We start from the raw sequence: 18,871 nt of genomic DNA, 5'->3' as shown, positions 1-18,871 counted from the left end.
ATATCACAATGTTAATAAAGATTTCAAAATCTTCAGCATATCATTGCAGTAAGTTAAATCCACAAAAGTGCTTGATTTTTTAGCTTTCGATGACAATTGCAACACACACACAATATTGAAATAAATTGCTCAGTGACTTAAAGTATATGATTCTTTTAAAATTGTAAATTGATTTTTTGTTTCAAAATATTTGAAAGATATCATGGACTAAGCTAGCTCTAACTCAGATGAGAGTGCTCACTTAGGCTACATCTAGACTGCACACCTTTTTTGACAGAGGCTTTTTGGAAAGTATCTTTCGAAAAAGCCTCTGTCAAAAAAAAGCATCTAGATTGCATTACATGGATCGAAATCGATCCTCTTTTTTGAAAAAGACCATCCAGACTGCTGGACGCTCTTTTGAAAAAAAAAAGGCACCAAGAAGTGCTTCTGGCAGGGCATGTGGGCAGCCTTTATTTCCAGGTGCTGCTGCATGCCCTTTGCAGACATGCCTGCTTAAAGGGATCCCTTGGACAGCCGTTGCTCTGTTCCTGCTTCTGGCTTCCCTACCTCCTAGAGGGAAAGCAAAGCTTCTGCAGTGCTTGCTCTGGTTGCCCTGCTTCCTCGGACACCACAGCAGTTTATTTGCAGGTTTTTTTTTCTTCTTTTCACTGTTTTTGGCCATGGAGTCTGAGCTGCCCCATGGACAGATGATGGCCCCACACTGCCATGTTGCAGCTTCTGCTGCATCTTCATAACTCTGTCATGAATCTCTTGCCCCATATGGACCTGGACCGCACTGAGGAGACCCTCCTCTGGGATGCAGGAGCTCTGTCCTTGCCTCCAAACTTTTTTGGGGACAGGCAGATTTGGAGTCATGAGATGAGTTTGGACTGGTGGGACCAGCTCGTCATGCAGCTCTGGGACGACGACCACTGACTCCGCAACTCTGGAACACCAGGACACCCACCTGCAGCCCGCCATCCCCCTGCAGAAGCAGGTCGCATTTGCCTTGTGGAAGCTGGCCAACCTCTACAGCTACCGCTCCATTGGACACCAGTTTGACGTGGGGAGGTCTACCATAGGGGCCGTTTTGATAGAGGTAAGTCACTTTCGGGGGACATGCCCGGTTGAGTGGGTGGGTTGAAAAAGGGGGACTGTCAGGCAAGGTCAAGAGGGAGTGGGGGAAGAAGTGGCACTTGGAGGCCGCTCCTCAGCCACCCCTGCACTGATGCGGGGGAGGGGGGCATCTTGACAAGGGGAGGGGTGGGTTGCTGGGGGAAAGGGTTCTCCTCCCAAGCGCTTAGGTGACCTGTCTAACTCCCTGGTTTCTGTCTGTCTATTTGTCTCATGCTGCAGGTGGTGAGGGCCATCAATGTGGAGCCGCTGAAAAGTTTCATCCATCTCAGGGACCTGGACAACATCCTTGCTGGGTTTGCTGCCCTTGGCTTCCCGAACTGTGGAGGAGCTCTTGGGACACACATCCCAATACGTGCACTGCCCCATCGAGAAGCCCAATTTATAAACCGGAAGGGCTACTATTCCATGGTGCTGCAGGCCCTGGTCAACCACCATAGACATTTTATGGACATTTGTGTTGGGTGTTCGGGGCAGGCACATGATGTCCGCATATTCCTCAACTCCTATCTGTATCGCAGGTTGCAGGAAGAAACATTTTTCCCCCAGCTTGAGGACGTGCAGATGCCAGTATGCATAGTGGCCAACATGGCCTACCCACTGATGCCGTAGTTCATGAAGCCCTACACCGGCCACCTGGATGCGAGCAAGGAGCTTTTCAACACGTATCTTAGCCAGGCTCGCATCCAGGTGGAATGCGCCTTCAGCCGTCTGAAAGGGAGGTTCCGTTGCCTCCTCACACACCTGGAGATGGGCGTACGCAACATCCTGGAGGTGATGGCCGCATGTTGCATTCCATGCAACATGGGAGAGGAAAGGGGAGGCCTTCCTGCTGGGGTGGAGCACAGGTGCTGATGGCGAGGACAGGCCATTTGAGCAGCCCCTGAGGAATAGATGCTCAGAAGGAGCCCACTGACTCTCCCCAGGGCCTCCTCCATGTGGGGGTTGGCTTGGCCCAGGCCTGCCTTTCCCAAGACAACCCTCATTCTCTTCCCATAAATACATTCACACCTGGTTTTCTTTGGAAACAGAAATTGGTTTTTTTTATTAGAAACAGTAGCCGTACAGAAAATGTGTTAACTATGTATAAACCACCTTTCTCTCGGTACCGTTCAACTGTTTATAAACAAAGTAAATCTATCACTCAAAAATAAAGAATTTGTTCCATAACTGAAATGTCCTTTCACTGGGGTGGTAGGGGGCTGAACACTGAGAGGGAGGAGAGGGGGAAGGGGGCTCAAGTAGGCTTCTGCTTCACTGATTGCAGGCTCCTGCCACCTTCCTGAGTCCTGGCACCGCCACGGCTTTGGGCTCGGGTGAAGCAAAAGCCAGTCCTGACCTGGGTAGGAAGTGGGGGGCAGCTGTTGGGCCTGTGAGGGCTCAAGAGTAGGAGGGGCTGGATGGCTGGAAGGGCTGGGGGAGAAGGAGGACTGGAGGGGCTGGGGGAGAAGGTGGGCTGGAGGGACTGAGGGAGCAGGAGGGACTAGGTGAGAAGGTGGGTTGGGGTAGAAGGGAGGGCTGGAGGGGCTGGGGGAGCAGAGGCCTGGTGTGCAGGAGGAGCAGTGCCTGTGACAGAGGCAGGCAAGGCTAGGGTCTCCTGCATAGTGGCACAAATGGAAGTATACTGCTGGACCAGCTCATCCAGCAGCCTGGTGCGCCACTTGGCCTCTGCCTCCGTCATCTGCTGAAGGGTCCTTTTGAGGTCCTGCAGGGCTACTACGTGCTCCTTCAGCAGGTCTGTGTAGACACACCAGTTCCTGCGGGTGCCACGGGTCAGGGATGGTGGTGGGGCGGGTGTGGTGCTCCCCTGTTGGGTAGAGGGTCCAGCTGTGGAGGAAAAGAAGAGGAGACAATCAATGTCTATGTGCATCCCTGCTGTCCCCGAGGGCATGCCGTGGCTGTCAGGGGCTCTACTTTAGACAGGAGACTCAGGGATGTTACACGTGAGTTGGGCAGTGGCCTGAAAGCATCACAGGGGCCCCACAGTAGCAACTGGACTAGATGGTGCCCCACACTGCCAACCCGCCTGTGTGTGGTGACACCTCAAGGCACTCACCTGATAATCCCTCCCCGATGTCCACGGATGCCTGGGAGGCCTTTGGGGTCTGGATGACCGGCTTGTGGAAGAGGGTTCCTGCTGCCTCCTCTTCCTGCTCATCCTCCTCTTCCTGGTGCAGCTCTCCCGTCTCTCCTGTCTGGTCATCCTCCCACAGGGGTCGGTCCATGATGTGGTGGGATAACCCAGACTCCACCATACGTAGTGGAGTCTGGGCTTCCCCACCTCCCAGGATCTGCTCCAGCTCCTGGTAGTAAGAGCAGCTCTGTGGAGCAGGAGTTCTAGTCCCAGGCCTTGGCATATACCTGCCGCAGCTCTTTCACCTTGGCCCTCACTGGTGCCCACCTTTTGGTGCCCCTGGGTGGGTTCTCCTCACAGTTCTGAGAAGAGCCAGGGAAGCCTTGAGTCTGGGACATGGCTAGCACGGCTGGCATGGGTGTGCTGGTTCGCTTCCTGACAGCAATGCCTGTTTGGGTGCCTGTGACTTTAAGAGGCTGCAGACAGGAACCACAGAGGTGCTCTACATGTAAAGGCTAGGATGTCCACCAGGGCTTCTTCCTGGAGGCCTTTTTTTCTGAAAGAACTGGCTCCCTGCATCCACATACACCTTTTTTCGAAAAAAGGCCACTTTAAAAAAAAACAAAAAAAACCCTGTAGTCTAGATACAGCCTTAGGGTGAACTTCATGGATTTCTTCAAATGTGGCTTGTTCTGTTCCTTGTGACACTTTAAAGTCATCCCTTGTGTGAAATTGGGCAGAATATGTAACCCTATGAGTAAAGCAATACTTGTAATTGTAAAAGCAACCCGCTAATTACTTTACACATTATTTATAATATATGTTATAAAAAGGGAGCATGTTTAAAGCATAAGCCCAAGACATGCAACGTTAAGGCTGCTTTTTCTTAATGTGTTCAGTTTCTTAACATTGCACTGATTAATGATCATTTTAAAAACAAATATTTCTGCAACCAAATGAGTGTTTCATATCTTCATTTTTATATTAATCGGAATGTTTTTGCAAATACTGGCCCAAGCTTCACACTGGAATCCACTAGTTCACACCCCAGCATCTGTGCAGGTCTCATTGACTTTAATGAGAATTTGAGGTAGTGGATCCCAGAGGCAGTACAGGCCAAAGGGATTGCAGTGAAATCAATAGCCTCATTCAGCTCTGCTCATACTGTAGCTCTAAAAGAGTAAGTCAGTTTATATTACATTCCAACCCCCCAAATGATGTTTTCCAGGTATCATCCTTATAAACTCAGCCTACTCTAAGCATCTTGCTCTTCCTTTCTCATACATTTATAGGAGTTTCTTTCAGCTGTGTGTAGAGTACACAATTGTGTAGCTTCCCCTGGTGTAGAGGTGAAGCATGCTTTAGATAAGTACAAACTGGGTGTTTATTATTGTACTACATGCTTTCTGCTAGCCCAAACCATGATTTCCTTTGTGTGTTCCATTGACTCTCTGCTACAGTAATGGAGCTTTTCCCCACGATAATAAAATACTCGAGCAGAAGGGAAAGACTCTTACAGCTCTCTATTGATATAGCTCTTCCCCACTAGAAAGGCTCCAGCAGCTACACTGCCTTGCTAAAAATACAGGGGTAGACAGGAGGCACTGCTTGGGTAGGTGTGCGCAGGGTGTAAACTCAGGCACATGCCCACACTTTTTAGTGCATCTTTTCTCTGTTCTCCTTACGACATGCCTCAAATCTACACGGCTATTTATATGCATGCCTGTGGGCAGCTACAAAATATATAAACTACCCATAATGGAGAGAAGCATGCAGTGCATATGCTACTATAAGGTGGATTCAAAACTGGCTGGATAACCATTCTCAGAGAGTAGTTATTAATAGTTCACAAACATGTTTGGAGGGCATAACAAGTGCAGTTCTGCAGGGGTCTGTTTTGGGACTGGTTCTGTTCAATGTCTTTATCAACTATTTAGACAATGGCATAGAGAGTACACTTATTCAGTTTGAAGATGATAACAAGCAGGGCGGTGTGGCAATTTCTTTGGAGTATAGGGTCATAATTCAAAATGATCTGGACAAACTAGAGAAATCGTCTGAGGTAAATAGGATGAAGTTTAATAAGTACAAATGCAAAGTACTCAACTTAGGAAGGAACTACCAGTTTAACATACCGTATTTTCCGGTGTATAAGGCGACTGGGCGTATAAGACGACCCCCTAATTTTCTAGTTAAAACATAGGTTTTGGCCTATACTCGCCATATAAGACTACCCCCCCTTCCGAGGCAACACCATTTAATAACATCAGATTTGATTTAAATAATTTTAATTAAAATGGTTTTGACTTATCGGGACTTAAAATCCTTCAAAATACTGTAGCTTCGGCTACATACAGAACGTCCCTGTGCTGATACTGTATGTACCGTGCTGAGCCAATCCCGGCAAGCGGTGTATTCTATTAATGCATACAAAGCCTGCTCGGATTGGCTGAGTCAGAGAGGCGGGCTATTACAACCTTTGCCAATCCGAGCAGGCTTTGTATGCATTAATAGAAAACACCACTTGCCGGGATTGGCTCAGCGCGGTACATACAGTATCAGCACAGGGACGTTCTGTATGTAGCCGAAGCTACAGTATGTTTATACCCGGCGTATAAGACGGCCCCCGATTTTTGGGGGATATTTTTTAGTATAAAAAGTCGTCTTATACGCCGGAAAATACGGTATTCAGAATGGGAAGCGACTGTCTAGGAAGGGGTACTGCAGAAAGGAGTCTAAGGGTCATAGTGGACCACAAGCTAAATATGAGTCAACAGTGTCATGTTGTTGGGGGGGGGGGGGGAAGCAAACATGATTCTGGGATGCATTAAAAGCAGTCATTCCTTTACTCTATTCTGCACTGATTAGGCCTCAATTGGAGTATTGTGTCCAGTTCTGATCACCACATTTCAAGAAAGATGTGGAGAAGTTTGAGACGGTCCAGAGAAGAGCAAGAAGAATGATTAAAGGTCTAGAGAACATGAGACAGAATCATAGAATCATAGAGCTGGAAGAGGCCTCAGGAGGTCATCAAGTCCAGCCTCGTAAACAAGGCAGGACCAATCCCAACTAAATCAACCCAGCCAGGCCTTTGTCAAACCAAGACTTAAAAAACTCTAGGGATAGAAATTCCACCACCTCCCTAGATAACCCATTCCAGTACTTCACCACCCTCCTAGTGAAATAGTTTTTCCTAATGTCCAACCTAGACCTCCCCCACTGTAATATGAGACCATTGCTCCTTATTATGCCATCCGTCATTACAGTGAACAGCTTCTCTCCATCCTTTTTGGAACCTCCCTTCTGTAAATTGAAGGCTGCTATCAAATCCTCCCTCACTTTTCTCTCTGCAGACTAAACAAAGCCAAATCCCTCAGTCTCTCCTCATAGATCATGTGATCCAGCCCCCTAATTATTTTGGTTACCCTCCACTGGACCGTCTCTAATCCGCATACTTTCTACAGTGTGGGGGTCCCAGAACTGGACACAATACTCCAGGTGTGGCCTCCCCAGAGCTGAATAAAGGAGAAGAATCACTTCTCAAGATCTGCTGGCAATGCTCCTCCTAATGCACCTTAATATGCCATTAGCGTTCTTGGCTACAAGGGCAGACTGTTGACTCATGTCCAGCTTCTCATCCACTGTAATCCCCAGGTCATTTTCTGCAGAACTGCTACTTAGCCATTTGGTCCCCAGCCTGTAACAATGCTTGGGATTCTTCCGTCCCAAGTGCAGGACTCTACACTTGTCCTTGTTGAACCTCATCAGATTTCTTTTGGCCCAATCCTCTAATATCTCTAGGTCACTTTGGACCCTATCATAGAATCATAGAACCATAGAGCTGGAAGAGACCTCAGAAGGTCATCAAGTCCAGCCCCCTGCTCTAGGCAGGACCAATCCCAACTAAATCAACCTGGCCAGGGCTTTGTCAAGCCGAGACTTAAACATCTCTGTGGATGGAGACTCCACTACTTCCCTAGGTAACCCATTCCAGTGCTTCACCACTCTCCTAGTGAAATAGTTTTTCCTAATATCCAACCTGGATCTCTCCCACCACAACTGAAGACCATTGCTCCTTGCTCTGCCATCTGTCACTACTGAGATCAGCCTCTCTCCATCCTCTTTGGAACCTCCCTTCAGGAAGTTTAAGGCTGCTATCAAATCCCCCCTCACTCTTCGCTTCTGCAGACTAAACAGACCTAACTCCCTCAGCCTCTTCTCATAAGTCATATACTCCAGCCCCCTAATCATTTTGGTTGCCCTCCGCTGGACTCTCCAATGCGTCCACATCATTTTTGTAGTGAGGGGCTGTGACAGGGCGCCTGCCCTCCACTGGCCCTTAAAGGCCAATACTCAGGCCCTGAGCCAGGGCTGGGAACAGAGAGGCCAGCTGAAGCCATTAGGGTGGGGGAGGGCCCAGCCAGCAGATATATAGAGAAGCACAGTTTGCTTTGGGAGAGATGAGTGAAGGGCTCCCTGCAGAGGAAGCAGGGGCTCCCAGGAGAGAGGACAGCTGGTGACAGCCAGCTAGGGCTGGGAGAGGGCCAGCCAAGACTCTCCCTGGCTAGGTGCCGGAGGCAAGGCCCACGGTTCGGAGGCGGATTACAATGCAGCCTAGGTAAGCGGGGCAGTAGAGATAACCCCAATGCCAATGATGAGCAACCCATACAGACTGTAACTTGCCCTGAGAGGGGCTAGATGAGGACAGTCAGAGGGCACTGAGGCACGGTGAGAGGTGTGCAACCTGACAGGAGCCCAGAACTGGACACAATACTCCAGATGTGGCCTCACCAAAACTGAATAAAGGGGAATAATGACATCTCTGGATCTGCTGCCAATGCTCCTCTTAATGCAACCTAATATGCCATTAGCCTTTTTGGCTACTAACGCACACTGTTGACTCATATCCAGCTTCTCATTCACTGTAACCCCCAGGTCCTTTTCTGCAGAACTACTACTTAACTGGTTGGTCCCCAGCTTGTAACTATGCTTGGGATTCTTCCATCCCAAGTGCAGGACTCTGCACTTGTCCTTCTTGAACCTCATCAGATTTCTTGTGGCCCAATCCTCCAATTGGTCTAAGTCACTCTGGACCCTATCTCTGCCCTCAAGCATATCTACCTCTTCCCTTAGCTTAGTGTCATCTGCAAACTTGCTGAGGGTGCAATCCATCCCCTCATCCAGGTCATTAATAAAGACATTTAACAAAACCGGTCCTAGATCCGAACCTTGGGGCACTCCACTAGAAACCGACCGCCATCCTGACATTGAGCCGTTGATCACTACCTGGTAGGCCTGGCCTTCTATCCATCTTTCCATCCATCTTACCATCCATTTATCCAATCCACATTCCCTTAACTTCCTGGCAAGAATATTGTGGGAGACCGTATCAAAAGCCTTGGTAAAGTTAAGGTATATAACATCCACTGACTTTCCCACATCCACAGAGCCAGTTACCTCATCATAGAAGCTAATCAGATTGGCCAGGCACGACTTTCCCTTTGTGAATCCATGCTGACTGTTCCTAATCACTTTCCTCTCTTCCAAGTGCCTCAAAATGGATTCCTTAAGGATCCCTTCCATGATTTTTCCAGGAACCGAGGTAAGACTGACCGGCCTATTGTTCCCTGGATCGTCCTTTTTCCCTTTTTAGAAAATGGGCACTACATTTGCCTTTTTCCAATCATTCAGGATTTCTCCTGATCTCCATGACTTTTCAAAGATAATGGCCAAAGGCTCCTCAATGACATTTGCCAACTCCCTCAGTACCCTCAGATGAATTAAGTCCGGACCCATGGATTTGTGTACGTTTAGCTTTTCTAAATAGTTCCTAACCTGTTCTTTACCCACCACGGGATGTCCATCTTCATCCCATCTTGCGTCATTTAGCGCAGAAGTCCAGGAGCCGACCTTGTCTGTGAATACAGAGGCAAAGAAAGCATTGAGTACTTCAGCTTTCCCCACATCATCTGTCACTAGGTTACCTCCTTCATCCATTAGGGGCCTCACACCCTCTCTGACAACCTTCTTCTTGTTAACATGCCTGTAGAACCTTTCTTGTTATCCTTCACATCCTTAGCCAGTCGCAATTCCATTTGTGCTTTCGCCTTCCTGATAATCCCCCGGCATTCTTGAGCTATACATTTAAACCCCTCCCTGGTCATTTGTCCAAGTTTCCACTTTTTTTAAGTTTCCTTTTTGTGCATAAGTTCACCAAATATTTCCCCTGTAAGCCAATCCAGTCTCCTACCATGTTTGCCTCTCTTGCTACGCGTCGGGATGGTTTCTTTCTGTGCCTTTAATAAGGCTTCTTTAAAATACTGCCAGCTGTCCTGGACTCCTTTCCCCTTCATGTTAGCATCCCAGGGTATTCTGCCCATCAGGTCTCTGAGGGAGTCAAAATCTGCTTTTTTGAAGTCCAAGGTGTGTATTTTACTACTCTCTTTTCTTCCTTTGGTCAGGATCCTGAAATCTACCATCTCATGATCACTGCTTCCCAGGTTGCCACCCACCTCTACTTCCCCTATTAGTTCCTCCCTGTTTGTGAGCAGAAGGTCAAGCTGCACACGGCCCCTGATCGGATTCTTCAGCACTTGTGCCAAGAAGTTATCCCCAACATTCTCCAAAAACTTCCTGGATTGCCTGTGTACTAAGACCCTATCCCTGACCTCCAGCATATCTCTCTCCCCCTAGCTTAGTGTCATCTGCAAATTTGCTGAGGGTGCAATCCATCCCCTCATTCAGGTCATTAATAAAAACGTTGAAAAAAACCAGTCCTAGAACAGATCCTTGGGATACTCTGCTAGTAACTGACCGCCAACCTGACATCTAGCCATTGATCACTACCAGTTGGGCCTGACAGTCTCGCCAGCTTTCTATCCATCTTACAGTCCATTTATCCAATCCATACTCCCTTAATTTGGTGGCAAGAATATTGTGGGAGACCATATCAAAAGCTTTGCTAAAGTCAAGGTATATCACATCCACTCATTTTCTCATATCCACAGAGCCAGTTACCTCATCATAGAAACTAATCAGATTGGTCAGGCACAACATTTTCCTTGGTGAATCCATGTTGACTATTCCTGATCACTTTCCCTTCTTCCAAGTGCCTCAGAATGGATTCCTTGAGGATCCCCTCCATGTTTTTTCTGGGGACTGAGGTAAAGCTGACTGGTCTGTAGTTCCCTGATGGGCACTAGATTTGCCTTTTTCCTATCATCCAGGATCTTTCCCGATCTCCACAAGTTTTCAAAGATAATGGCCAAAGACTTTGCAATGGCATTTGCCAACTCTTTCAGTACCCTCAGATGCATTAAATCCAAACCCATGGATGTGAGGGAAGACTGAAAGAATTGGGCTTGTTTAGTTTGGAAAGGAGAAGACTGAGAGGGAACATGATAGAGGGTTCAAGTATCTAAAAGGGAGATGGATGAAAAATTGTTCTCCTTGGCCTCTGAGGATAGGACCAGAAGCAATGGGCTTAAACTGCAGCAAGTTGGGCATTAGGAAAAACATCCTAATGTTTTGGACATTAGGTTGGACATTAGGAGAAATGTTCTAACTGTGGGTGGTTAAACACTGGAATAAATTGCCTAAGAGGTTGTGGAATCGCCAGCTCTGGAGACATTTAAGAGCAGGTTAGATAGACATCTATCAGGGATGGCCTAGAAGGTGTTTGGTCCTGCTGTGAGGGCAGGGAACTGGACTCAATGACCTCTCAATTTCCCTTCCAGTTCTAGTATTCTATGATTCTGTGATCTGTGAATATGTGAAAAAGAAAGATCAATATGCTGATCTGAGGCTGGATTTATATGGCTGGCAGTTAGAAAACATTTTATAGATTTACTCACTCCTGTAATAGAAAAGTAAACAACAATTTTCACGTATGAAACGCTTTTTTCAGCATTCATTAGACTCACACTGAATGATCCATTTCATTATTCTTGCTCAGGTAGATAGTACCCTGAATGTTAACAGTATGCAACAGAAATAAATAGTCCAGCCTTAAGGATCTTCTGCAAGCTGAAATAAGTGCTCTCTTGAAGCCTTAAAATCCTTCTCCTCTCACAGGAAAGATTTATTTATTTCACTGAAACTCTATTTTCAGTGGATCCCTCCTATAAGACCTATGGGGAGTTTAATCTTATGGACATATAAAAACTTCCATGAGCCATGCTCTCCTAAATATGGGTCTGGCTAAATATCCTGATTTAAAAAAAAATGTGGTGTTCTTTTTACTTGTCTGATTTTTGATTCTGTCAAATACTTTCTTGGCAACCAAGCACTAAAAACATAGTTGTATTTTTGGTGTTTGTATTGTTTTATTTTTTTCTTAAAGCCCCAGTACTTACACGATTCTATGAGAATATCAGCTTACTTTACAAAAAAAAAGTATCAAGAGACAATAAATTCATGAGAGTTGGCAACTCTGAGGACTGTCAGAAATTTGTGTCTTCATTTTCATAAGCATTAGTTTCTCCTCGTTAGTGATACACAACTTTTTTTTCTCACCTCCATGTCTAAAACATACTTGAGACAGATTTACCAATCAACAAGAATTGGCCAATTTTGATGAAGAAAAGTGAGCAAAGTTTGATTTTTGTTCTCAACTACTTCAGCTGGCTCTAGTTATATCCACTCTAACAAATAAGGATGTGTCTTCCTGATCAGATGTACATACACATGTGTGCTATTGTAACCCACACACCTATTGGGTGTGGTTCACTGTCTCATGTAGTGGCATTCAGACCACTTACAGAGATAGACTGAGAATGAGTTTACTCTACAGCTTTAGCTAAGAGCCAATTGGCTTTTAGCTCAAGATGTAGAGGCTCATGCACTAAGCTCCAGAAGTTCCAGGTTTGATTTGGCTTGTTTGTGTTTCACTATCACTCATTGAGCTAGGGCTAGTACAGGCAGTCCCCGGGTTACGTACAAGATAGGGACTGTAGGTTTGTTCTTAAGTTGAATTTGTATGTAAGTCAGAACTGGTACATATTGTAGGGGAAACTCTAGCCAAACATTTCTCCAGACCTCAGTTTTATTCTCCCACACCTCACTTCCCTCAGTCCTTTATTATCAATCTGAGGTGTCTGCTGAGAAAATCCGCTCCGCGTCTCCCTGGTCTGCTGGGGGGGGGGGCACTAGCTTCGTGTCTTCCTGGTCTGCTGGGGGGGAAGCAGCTAGTGCGGGGTTGCCTCACCCCGTTTGTAAGTAGGGATCCGATGTAAATCGGATCCATGTAACCCGGGGACTGCCTGTATATATACCAGGATAGCAGCAAAGGAGGCACAGCTGAACCAGGCCAAGTATATACTCATCTGTTTCAAGCAGAAATAACTGATATTGTAGTCTTCTGGATTCATGTCACTCTTGTGGAGTAGAGTTAACAGGATGTATTTGGATGAAAATTTTGTAAAACTCAGTGATATATTGTTATGACCAATTTCAGACATCATACATATTCCCGTTTTCCCATTTCTAACAGATAGTCATCAAATAATATAGCATCAATTGCTACATGGACTGTAGCCATAGTGACCTCTTTATTCTCTCCACTATACTTGGGCCCTGCTCAACCAGGAGACTTTAGCTACCAGAGTCCTGCTCATAGGTGCTACAACCAGGAGTAAGGCGTGGAGGGAGGGAGGGCTGCAGCACCTATTGGCTTGGAGTGGTTTTCATTATATAGAGGATTTATAGTGTGGTTCAATGACTCTCAGCACCCTGGCCTCATTTTAAGCCTCTACTTTGAACTAATAGTTAGAAAAATATCAGTGAATGACCCATAAATATTGAACACAGTGAACAAGAAAATTGGTTTGGGCCTTCAGCATATCCTCTCAGACATTTGTTTTAAAAGGATTTCATAAAACAATGATATAGTAATGATATCACACTTATGGAATCCATTTCTTTTAGTCTATCCCCATGCAGAATTAGATTAATAGGAGAAGAGGAAGGTAATGTGATGAACCTTCTTATGAATTATTAAGATACTATGATAATGAAATAAACAAGTGATGCTTGGGATTTCTGATAAAAATATAATCAATTTCCTGGTTGAGTAACCTGATATATGCCAGAGTAAAAAGGTTAATGCCATTTTTACAATGGCAATGAGTGACATTTACCAATTCCAGTAATTACAGTTACGGAGCATCAGAAATGCCTATAATATGTAAATTACAAGTACTCATACATTTCCTCCTCCTTCTCAGTAATTTTAAGCCAAATAAGCAAGATATAGCTCATCAGTTAATTATAATGCTGAAAAATCATTGTTACAGAATGGTATTTTTCTTTGTAACTTTTCTACCAATTTTGTAATTATGTCTTTTTCTAATCCCTGGGAGTTTACAGCTTCTAACACAGAAATAGCTTCAGGTCTTGTAATAGTATTTTGACCATTTTGCATTTTGTATGCAGATCATAGGATGGTGTCTGCCATAATTGATTGCCCTTCCAAAATTTCTTCCAAAGTAGGTTATAGTATCTGATAGGCAATAAATTATAAACACCTGAGAATATTTGCATCCGTAACCTCTGTCACTATTACTGAATTCACAAGCTCTTAGATTTCTCTAAGGGGAACTTTATATGGCAAGACACTTATCCAAGAAAGCATTACCTGGGGTTGAAGATGACTGATATGAATTGGTGAAGCTTTCCTCACAAGTATTTCTTTCTCAGTTAGCTAGTTTGAAATTATTTCATTATGTAGAAGTAAAATTGAATTGTAATTGTGTACTTGATTTTTAAAAGACTGAACATAATTTTGCATCAGACAATTCAATTAAGCAGAACAACACATTGTGATCCAAAATGTGGTTCCCTTATAGGGATGAAATATTACTTTAGAATAAATACATAAGAAGCCATTTATGCACTGATATCCATCTCAGTAAATTTAAGAGCTAAACTCACAAAGGTTGGGGGAAAGGGAATTATGTATAGTGAGCAGTTTCTAATTCTCACCTTCTCAGTTTTACAATATTTTTAGTGTTCATTTTGTATTAGCTGTCCTAGTTAAGTAAATATTACTTCTGAAGGCACCAATAAACACAATTTGAAAATATTTACGATTAAATATTGGCATATGGTATATTCCCTTTTAAAGAAAAGAATCAACATTGAGTTTGCTTGCCCAGCTTCTTCTCGCTGGAAAATAAAAGAAAAGCCCTCTCAAGTTGAGAATCTGAAATAAATGATTCATCAAAGGGAACATATTATGCCATAGACTTGTACACTTTTAAAAATAGATATCCAATTTTCCTCTCATGTTGATATAATGCAGGAATAACTTCACTGCTCTGACATATTGAAGCTGTACTGGTGTAAAATTAATATGCATATGATAAGATAATAAAAGGGCCATTAGAACTAGAACTAGGTGATTTTTCAGTTTGCTGGCAATTCAAAAAAAAAAAAAAGCCAAACAAAAATTCAGTTCAGATTGAACCAATGTGAAAAATTCCAAAAATATTCAGTGATTTAAAAAAAATCATTATGAACTAAACAAAAATGTTTTGGTTAACCAAATAGTGTTTCTAGGTGTTTTTAAAGGGTTAGATTAACAAAACAGCTAGAGCCAGTTAGGGAGAAGTTAGCAGTTATAAATTTTACTCCAGCGGTTAAAGCATTGGGCTGGAATTTGAGAGACCTCTTGCTCAAGATGTTTTACAGAGTATAGATTAATAGTAATTGGTGTAGGGAAATGAACTTGGGTCACTTTTTTCCAGAGTATAGAATTCACTGTCCAATTGGTACAGCTTCAACAGGAGAGAGACCCATATCAGAATATCCCATAATCAGATGGTTAAGGCATTGCCTATAAAGTGGGAGATCTCAGGCAGAGGGAATAATTGAACCCACATCCCAGTTGAGTATCCTTACAGCCCAGTTAAATGCCTGAACATCTGGTACAAAATTTATGAGGGAGATTGTCATGGGCAGCTGGTATGTTAGGCAGGGGAAAGCACAGCCTTCCCAAAATGCCAGCCTGGCTTTGCCCACATTCCACCCCCAGAATACCTGTTATAGGCATTCTGGAGCAGAGTGTTGCTGGCTCCAGTGACTGCCTTCCCCATTATCCAGGGCTAGAGAGGCTCAGGCTGTGCTCCTTCTCCAGTGCTCTGGACTGAGGCGGCTGGGCCACATACCTATCCATCCTCCTCCCCATGGAGGTGCTGCCCCCCCTCTCTGTGATGAAGGGGACAGTGAGGCAACTTGGCTCCCATGGAGGGTGGGGCTCAGCAGAAGGGGCAGGACTGGGATGGGACTGAGGGCTTGCCTCCCCCAGCCCTAACTTCACCAACCACACATGAAGGTGGCATATTCTTCCCCCATCGTATATAACTGTTACAAGATCATATAGATTTTTTGCACAAGATCTCTGCTTCATTTAATGAGCACAAGAGATGTACAATGGGGAAGAATGAAAGTAAGACAAGCAATTAAGAATGTACATGCATTCTTGATTTTTGCTGGCTTTCTAAAGATTAGCTTTCTCTTTGCTGGTTTTCTAAAGATTAATATTATAAATACTTGAGACTAGGATACTTGATGAATGTGTCCTTCCACTTTTTTCTCTCTTACTAAGGAAATAATATATTTCTGATGTCCACACAGCCTTTGTGGGTTTTTTAAAAGCCATGGCAACTGCAGAGTTTCAACACCAGCTCCCACTCTGCAGTCTGAGGGACTGGAGAATGCATGCAAGCACAGGCAGTGAGCCAGTAGCAGCAGGGTTCTTTTTAAAAACGTGCTGCCAAACACAGGCACTGCATTGCTCTGCCCTCCCCCCCGCTCATCTTCATCCCCAAGGCCCCACCCTCTTCTGCCCAAACAGTTCCACCACCTTCCTTGAGTGCAGCACTTCCCTGCTCCTCTCCTTCTCCCTCAGTGCATCTTGCACTGTGTGAAACAGCTGATTGCAGGGGAGGAGTTGGGAGAGAGAGAGAAGAGTTGATTGGTGGGAGTACAGGCACACAGGAGACAATGGAGAAAGGAGAAGGGGATCCGGTTGCTGGCTAAGCATTCACTAATTTTGTGCTAGAGCTCCCATGGAGTCAGTGCTTATGCTGACAATGGGCAAGGGCCCAAAATTCCTCAATCCCAAATCTACAAGATTTCAGCCTCGATTTCATGTAATCTGGGCATTTGTTAAACCATAACCAACCACAGAACTGTCAAAACTCTCCTTGTAATAATATGATGAATCAAGAATTAACATTTTCCCTCTTTCTGCACGTTTATCCAAAAAAGGGTTTATTTTACCTCCTTGTCACTGAATTTAAAACACGGTAAAAGCAGCTGAACTCATTGTCCAGGACAGTGACATTGAAAGGATTGTGTGGTTCAGAACATGAAGGGAACATGAAGCAAAACAGCTGAGTTTCTGTCAAGCTTGTAGGATATGAAATTATAGTCATCTTTACTGAAAATCAGCCATTGTCGTGCAGATGCTGTGAAACACACTAAATCCAAATGAGAGAATAATTGGAAAGATGGAGCAGAGATACAACATCTGTCAACTATTTCCTACATCTGGTCTGCTGATATAATAATTGGCTCTACAGATTTACCGTAATTGTGTGTTCAGCTTTAAAAAGTGAGTGAAAGTTCATAAAATGTTAAAGTAATCTATAACAACAAATGCTGATTAGGATAAGGTACAAAAGGGAGACAGACTGTATTAGTTTAAATAAAAAGGCTTGCTGATATAATTCAAAAACGGTGTTAAGATCATGCCTAGTAAGCAAAAGAAGTATGGGACCAAATGAGTGAAGCAAAACTGGTGAGCCAGAAATTAGATCTAATTGGATAACAAAATAATCAAGGGACAGACTAATCCACCTGGCACTTCCTTTTGAGATCTTTAAAATAAAAGACTTTGGATGGGATAATTAGGAGAGGAAGCAAATGAGAACAATTGCTGGCCAGAGAAAGCATGGAAGTGAATCTCAGGGTTGTTCATTTCAATCCTTTCTCCCATGTGCAACATGTAACAAAATAAAAGACAGGTCTTTACTATGCACTATTAAGGAAGAATGATTATTTACCAGCGTTCCCTTTGCCTCTTCAGGAATGATGGTACCCGACTTCTGGGACTGGCCAGACTGCTCTGGAGTCAAAAAGAAGTCCTCACGCTCCATTCCACTGGACAAGCCTGTCACCTGTCCAATATCCTCCTCCAACTTGCCCTCCTTGTTCTCCTCTTTATCCTTGGGATTGACTCCACTGGCTGTGTCCTCCAATCCCCTTGAAATATCTGTGAGGTTCTTGGTGATGGAGGTGAAGTTGTAACAGACGATGGCATGCCCCTCGCTGTAGAGTGGCATGCTTTTTGCTTCACAGCAGAGCAACAGCTGGCCTCCCTTGACTTCTGGTGTGTCTCCCTCTGCTCCTTGATCTTAGCATGGCACTGACATGTGTCCCTTTTGTGAACCTTCTCGTCCATGCCATGAGCAATCTTCTCATAGGTGTCAAAGTTCCTATGGTTGGACTGGAATTGTGGTTCTCCTTTCTCCACAAACCCAGCAGATGCAGCAGCTATGGTGTACTCCACGCAGGAGCCCCTTTCCTGTGGAAAGCTGGTATGCTCAGCTGGGAAGATACAATATAAGCTGTCCACACCAAGCAAACAGGAAGTGGAATTTAAAAAGTTTCCAGGGATTTAAAAGGGGAGGTGTGCATGCCAGTGTACCTGGTTGCAGTGTAATGGAATAGAAACACCCTATCACTGTGGCCATGATGGTCATTATGGAAAATATCCTAGAAGCCACTTAAGCAAGTGTCTACATTGCTCTAACTTTGTCACAAAATTATCTATGCCATGTGTTGATTAGTTTTATTATGCCAATAAAACAGAAGAGTTAAATCAGCAGGAGGAATATTTTTGTGCATACACCTCCACTGTTTTGTCTTCATTTGTTGGCAAAACTGTGTAATGTACACAAGGTCTATCTCAGAATGTCACAGCTAAATACAAGGTGGAGAAGATTGTTTAGCATTAGTAGTTAACATATATTTTAAAGGAACATTAAAGGTGAAGTGGCCCATTAAAATGCACACCAGCACCAACTTCCTAGACACTATAAATAGCTTCAGCAATGGAACCCAGACCTTACAAAGAATTTAGTGTAAACTCAAAAAACTTGTCTCTCAGCAAGAGAAGTTGGTTCAAGATCAGATACTTCATCACCAATCTTGTGTTTCTAACAGTATGGGGCCACCATGACTGCATGCTGCATACAACAAAATAATTTCTAGTCTGAAATTACTTTATTCTCAAAATAAATGACTTAAGTGGAACACAATTTTTCAACTGACCCAAGCCAACTTGTTTTATTTTCAGTTTGTGAATAATTGTTTGTTTTTTCACCTCAACTCTGGACAGGATATCTTTTTTTCTTAATATAATGAAATGTTTGCAGGATCAAAAAAAAAATTCCAGCCCTGTTCTAGTAATAATGTTCTAATCCTAAACCTCTATTGAGATATTTTCATGATGTTCATCACCATAATAATTATAATTTGTTACTCAAATTCCTATGACATAAGAAAATAATCTCACTTTACTACTGGTAGTGGCTTATGTTATCTCTACCAAACAGAAATCCTAAATCTTTGTCTGACCTTCAACAGGAAATCCTTCCTCAGTACCAGATTTAATTG

The 18,871-nt window shown here is 44.1% G+C and overlaps 1 long non-coding RNA gene across 1 annotated transcript in view; it reads left to right on the top strand.

Annotated features, from left to right (window-relative positions):
• Positions 1-18,471, top strand: part of LOC112546809 (uncharacterized) — a 34,013-nt gene extending 15,542 nt beyond the window's left edge. The window contains exons 2-3 of the long non-coding RNA XR_003090526.2: positions 16,657-16,805; positions 17,280-18,471. This is a non-coding gene — a long non-coding RNA (uncharacterized LOC112546809). The remainder of the gene's footprint in view (positions 1-16,656; positions 16,806-17,279) is intronic.
• The last annotated feature ends 400 nt before the right edge of the window (positions 18,472-18,871 follow it).

The sequence above is a fragment of the Pelodiscus sinensis genome, chromosome 1, assembly GCF_049634645.1.
Source record: "Pelodiscus sinensis isolate JC-2024 chromosome 1, ASM4963464v1, whole genome shotgun sequence".
NCBI classification, from domain to species: Eukaryota; Metazoa; Chordata; order Testudines; family Trionychidae; genus Pelodiscus; species Pelodiscus sinensis.
Note: the sequence above shows the minus strand (reverse complement) of the source record. Positions and strands in the feature narration are given on the sequence as shown.